Source organism: Arvicanthis niloticus, chromosome 19 (genome assembly GCF_011762505.2).
Source record: "Arvicanthis niloticus isolate mArvNil1 chromosome 19, mArvNil1.pat.X, whole genome shotgun sequence".
Taxonomy (NCBI): Eukaryota; Metazoa; Chordata; class Mammalia; order Rodentia; family Muridae; genus Arvicanthis; species Arvicanthis niloticus.
Window position 1 is genome coordinate 3,272,705 of NC_047676.1, and position 6,051 is coordinate 3,278,755.

The 6,051-nt window shown below is 43.8% G+C and overlaps 1 pseudogene; it reads left to right on the forward strand.

Annotated features, from left to right (window-relative positions):
• The first annotated feature begins 4,674 nt into the window (after positions 1–4,674).
• Positions 4,675–5,478, forward strand: LOC117723697 (60 kDa heat shock protein, mitochondrial pseudogene; annotated as a pseudogene).
• Positions 5,479–6,051: the final 573 nt, after the last annotated feature.

The following is a 6,051-nucleotide window of genomic DNA, read 5'->3' on the forward strand; positions in this document are numbered from 1 at the left end:
TCATTGCTGAGAAGTTCTGTTAAAAATAAATGTGCAACATTTCCAACAGCATCTAGCCTTTGAAAACCTGGTCCAGCGGATGATGCTGTTTTGGAAAATTGCGCAATGGTAGAGAGGCAAGACCTCGCTGGAGAAGTGGGGCACTATAGGATGGTCTGAAAGTTTATAACTAGTTCCTAACTTTCTGACCTCTTTCTGCTTCCCATTCTGCTGAGATTTGAGGAGGTAAAGAGTCCCAGTTACACATTCCCTACATCTGCCAAGAGCCATTTGCTGCCATGTCTCCCTGACATAACAGATTGTTTCCCCATCAGATTGTGAGCCCAGAATAATTTTTTCCTACTTTAAGTTGCTTTGTTAGATACTTAGTGTCTTAGGGTCTTACTGCTTAAAATAGACACCATAACCATAGCATGTCTTATAAAGGACTGGCTTGCAGGTTCAGAGGTTCAGTCCATTATCATCAAGGTGGGAGCATGGCATCATCTAGGCAGGCATGGTGGAGGCAGAGATGAGAGTTCTACATCTTCATCTGAAGGCTGCTACTGGAAGACTGGCTTCCAGGCAGCTAGGATGAGTGTCTTAAAGCCCATACTCACAGTCCCACACCTACTCCCAAAAAGCCACACCTACTCGTACAGGGCCACACCTTCTAATAGTGCCACTCCCTCAACCAAGCATACACAAACCATCACACTTAGTGACTAATAGGGACTTTTGTTCATAGTTAGGACGTAGGGTGGCATCAGGAGAGACATACTATTTCTGGGAGGTTCATGCAAATGAGCAGGGTAACAGAGCATCTCTCTTCTCAATCCCATAACAGCTGTCAGGCTGCAAAGCTCCCCTCACTGAGATGTTTTTACAGAGACTGGAACAGGCAGTCCAAACCCTGGAAGAGGAAATGCAAGCCCCATTCTCATCTCCGGTTCTTCCTGGGACACAGAATGTAGACTGGGGGTAAAGCCAAGAGGCTAGGAATCCCACTATTAAAAGTATGAATGAGGGCAATAATTGCTATCAACTCGTTCCATAAGTAGAACGTATTTATTCTCATGTTAGGACAGAATTAATAGCTATAGTTTATGTGTGTGAATAAACATACCAAGGCTGTCAGTTCTTCATCAGAAACTCACCATTTAAATGCAAATTGCCGCTACTCTTTGCAAGTAGTTTGAGAATAAATAACGGCTGTCATAAGAAAGTATATCTCTCCCTTATACAATTTTAAAATTGCAGCAGTCCTGGTGTGTATTTGATTCGTGTTCCCCTTGCATAATACGTCTCTCATGGTTCCTGTTTTAAATGTCTGCTCTCCTTTGGAATGGGTTAATTGTGTCAACTCATTTTGGACCCCTTGAGTTGTAGAAGTGCTAGGAGGAAGCACTGGGGGAGACTGGGTGCAGATCAAATTGGAGGAGGGTGTGGAGAGCCATGAACACATGCTTCTTGCTGGCATTTCAAAGGACATAAGCTCCTGGTCACTAGGGACAATTCACTCTGTGTTTCAGTTCAATGGCAGGACATTGGTGCTTGGAAGGTAGCCACTATCTCTCTGTGATGGTAAGGCAGGAACACATTGGAAAACAACAGGATAAGAACACCACAGATTTATCACCCATCAACTCATACACACACAGACACAGACACAGACACACACACACACACACACACACACACACACACACACACACTCACACACACTTTCTTCCATTCATCCACCCATGTGTCCATTAATGCACAAACACAAAGGAATTCTACAATCAGATTTATGTAAAGCCACTCGGAAAGCTTATTGCCTTATCCATGGCAAAGATAAACAAACAACCCAGAAGAAATGGCTACGTTGATAGGTGAGGAGGTGTATGAGGACTCAGCTGAAAATGACAGAACTAGATCATTCTAATCAGAGCTTTATTTCCCCCATGGAGTGCTCAGAGCCAAAACCATGACCATGGCACCACGTTTGTCTGTGTTGTGGTCCATATATTGCTCCTTCTTTCTTTTTTCAGTAATACTCTTCTGAAGGCAACACCATTAGGGGCCAGGCTGTGTCCTGGAGGTCAGGGAGCATGCTAGATAACTCTTTAAACTACATGCTACAGGTTCAGCCTTGTCCTTGGAGTACTTTCACCTGATGCTGAGAGGCCACTGCCCCCAAGCACCCTCTATCAAGTGTAGCATTGCAGGATACAGATGCTCAAAATAAAAATGAGGCAGAATGGTGAGAGCTGAAGAGCCCCTTCTGTCTTGATTGACATCTGCCTGACCTCCACCAGATCAAGCCCTGCATAACATGTCTTCTCAGATGACCCAGATGTCTTAGAAGCTGTTGGCCTAGATGCAAATGTCCGGGCTGTTGCCTTTAAATCACTTCCTTGAAGTAGCTGGGGAAATGGGATGAATGAAGATGATCATCATTCATGGTTTGGGGTGAGACACTGAGGCTGAAGTTAGAACTTGGTCGCTGACGGCATCCATGTCTGCTAGAAGTACATCACCGTTGATTTAAAAGGGCACTTGACACCATTACCAAATTCAGTCACTACATCATTGCTTCAAGAAATCAGAAAAACAGAGCCCATGAGGAATGTTGATTCAGTTAAAACACAGTAATGGACAAATGCAAAGATACAAGACAGTAAAACTGTAATTAGTTGGCACTTGCCTTTTCTTCTTGGCCTCAGCTCCAATTACCAACACAAACAGGGGATCATTTGCCCCATAATATTTAGAAGTGTAGTTTTCACTTCTATATCTTTTAAGATCCTTGAAAGAGAGAGAATGCCATTAAGGCTGGTATTTTGTAAATACTGATCAAGTTCAAGGCTATGAATGAGGATGAAGTTAAATGCAAGTCTCTCATCTGCTGATTATCAATAAAAAAAGAACACAGGAGAAAGACTTTCGCAATGATTCCAGACCTCCAAAAGTATGAGGGTCTGGAATGGGTTCTCTGAAACCACTCAGCCTGAAGATCTGTGGCTGAGCACAGCTTGAGGACAGAAGGTTGGTGAGCCTCAGAGTCTCATGTTCTACCTGCTGTGCTGAGCAGCCTGTGACTCCAGAGTTACACCTGCCTCTGACCAAGATGGAGAGCATGTCTGAGAGGATGTGAGTCAGAGTCTAGCTGGATTCCCAGAATAGGCAGAAAGGTAGAGCTCTACTTTCTCAAAACATTTTTTTTCTATAAGAACTCTCATTTTGTATACATGGTGAGGATATATTCAGCCTAAAAGCAGGTGGTGCATTTAAAGGCACCCTAGGCATATAACAGGATCAGATTTGTCCTTCATGGGTGGACTCTTGACAGTTGATCACTGGCTGCTCCGGTCTTGTGGGAGCCAGTGGGCCAGGTGAGCAGAGCACACTGCTTCCTAGTCGCACATTTATGGTCACACAGTCAACCAAGCCAGACCCGTGAGGTTGAGTGGCTTTTCCTCAGACCTCCTCTCTTCCATCTGTAAGGAAACCTCACAGGTGATGAGGACTTGTGAGAGTCAAACTGCAAGTGTGGGCCTAGAATACCAAGAGGAATGCGTGAACCCTAACCCTAAGCATCTATGGCCACGTTTCTGGCAACGTAGAAGCTATATTGCACCCCTCCTCTTGGGTATCTAGACGGCTTTTGAGTCACACAGCATCCTGATTTCATTTCCTGTCCTGTTCTGTGTGAGCTTACTCTACTGAGTTCCGTCAGGACACGTCCTTTATCCTCTCTTTCCTTCCTTTTTGCTCCCATTCTGTAGGTTGTTTCCTTCTTTGATTGGTTGTCTCCTTTGCTCTGTACAAGCTCTTCAGTTTGTTGTAATCTCATCTTTCAATTTTGTTTCTCTGTTTTTATAATTGTCGGTTAATTACAGGTTTCTCCTATCAAAACCGATATGCCCATCCCTGCTCTCCTTCAAGGCCATAGCCAATTTTAACAACAATTGTTACTGTATGTGTATATTTTCTTGTATATGCATATATATTTCCAAATATAACCTGCTAAATCCATATCAGTTGCTTGTGTGTATATTTCAGGACTGAGCATTTGGCACTGGAAAGCCTATGGATGTGCTCTTCCCTGAGGAAGATGCAGCTCTCCTGCTTCCAGCTTTACTCGGTTGCCTTTAGTTCTTTGTACAGGAATGAAGACTCATGGGCTTTTCATTGTTTAGTGTACATTGGCTTTTCTTGTTCAGCTTAATTTTAAGAGGTCATATTGATGAGACTTTATGGGTGTCGCTAATGCAGATACTAGGAGACACAATCTCACATCAAACTCCCTGGTCCTCTGACTCTTAAAACCTTTCCACCTACTCTTCTGTGTTAATCCCTGAGCCTTAAGTACAGGAGTGATCTGTAGATGTGTCCACTGGGACTGGGTTCAACAACTGTACGTATTGATTGGTTATGGTTTTCTGTAGTGGTTTCTACCTATAGCAAAGAGACTCTTCCTTGATGAGGAGTGAGGGCTACATTTATCAGGCTAGATGCACCCCCCATGTGTGTGTGTGTGTGTGTGTGTGTGTGTGTGTATCTCTCTCCTCCATCATTTAATACACCAACCAAGGTTGAAAGGAAAAGAAGCACTAGACAATTTTCCTAACATTCCCAAAGCAGATTTTGGATGCAGAGGCCTGGGTAAAATGTCACTCAGACTCGGGGCATTTCAGAAACTGAGCTGCAATGATTATTGAACACAGTTAGAGAAGTCCCAATGTAATAAAAGATGGGGCCACTGTCACAAAGTCAATCGATTTGAAGGATAAATACAAAAGTATCGGAGCTAAACTTATTCAGGATGTTGCCAATAACACAAATGAAGAGGCTGGGGATGGCACCACCACTGTCACTGTTCTGGCACTGTCTATTGCCAAGGAGGGCTTTGAGAAGATCAGCCAAGGGGCTAATCCAGTGGAAATCCAGAGAGGTGCTATGCTGGTTGTCGATGCTGTAATTGCTGAACTTAAGAAGCCATCTAAACAACAATCTGTAACAACCCCTGAAGAAATCTCTCAGGTTGCTACAATTTCTGCAAATGGAGGCAAAGACATTGGACACATCATTTCTGACGCAATGAAAAAGGTTGGAAGGAAAGGTGTCATCACAGTGAAGGATGGAAGAACCCTGAATGATGAGCGAGAAATTATTGAAGGCGTGAAGTTTGATGAAGGAGATATTTCCCCGTATTTTATTAACACATGGAAAGGTCAAAAATGTGAATTCCAAGGTGACTATGTTTTGTTGGAGAAAAGAAAATTTCTAGTGTTCAGTCCATTGAACAAGAGCAAGCCCATTGCTCTTGAAATTGCTCATGCACACAGGAAGCTCTTGGTCACAATCCCTGAGGATGTTGACGGAAAAGCCCTAAGCGCACTGGTTTTGAACAGGCTCAGAGTTGGTCTTCAGATTGTAACAGTCAAAGCTCCAGGGTTTGGGGACAGTAGGAAGAACCAGCTTAAAGATATCTCATATCTTAACAGAAACTAGTTTTATCCAGCTCAGCTATTGAGCTGCTCTACTCACAAAAGCCACTGGAAACTTCCCGAGGAACTGTCTCCTGTAGAGTCCTCTCTATAGAAGAAGAGACAGAAACAGTGTTGTAAGCCATCTGAGAACAGCGAGGAGCCTGGTACCAGCAGGCAACCAACTGATCACTTGCCCTGAGCCCTCAGCTGTCTAGGAAATCTTTAGCCCATTTACACAGCCTGCCCTGGGAATCCCAAGGGATCAGTTAAGTGAATGTTAGAACTGGGCTATCCCTGGCTGCCTGCATCCAATAATAGTACACCCATTCTTGAAACTCTAGCAATAATGCCCAGGGCTGGCTAGAGATGTGGCCATTTTCTACAACACACAGATGTTTACAGCATGTGTGGCTTGGAAATTAATCACCTGTTATCCCGAATGTGTTTCTAATAAGACATTGTTTCCCCTGGGAACACCACAGAGGCAAGATGATTGGATAGGGACCACAGGTCTGTCGCCTTTTTCTCCATCTGAGTAATGTCAGCAGAGACTTTGCAGTGTCAGATTCAATTTAGGACACCATGAAGCTCCAAG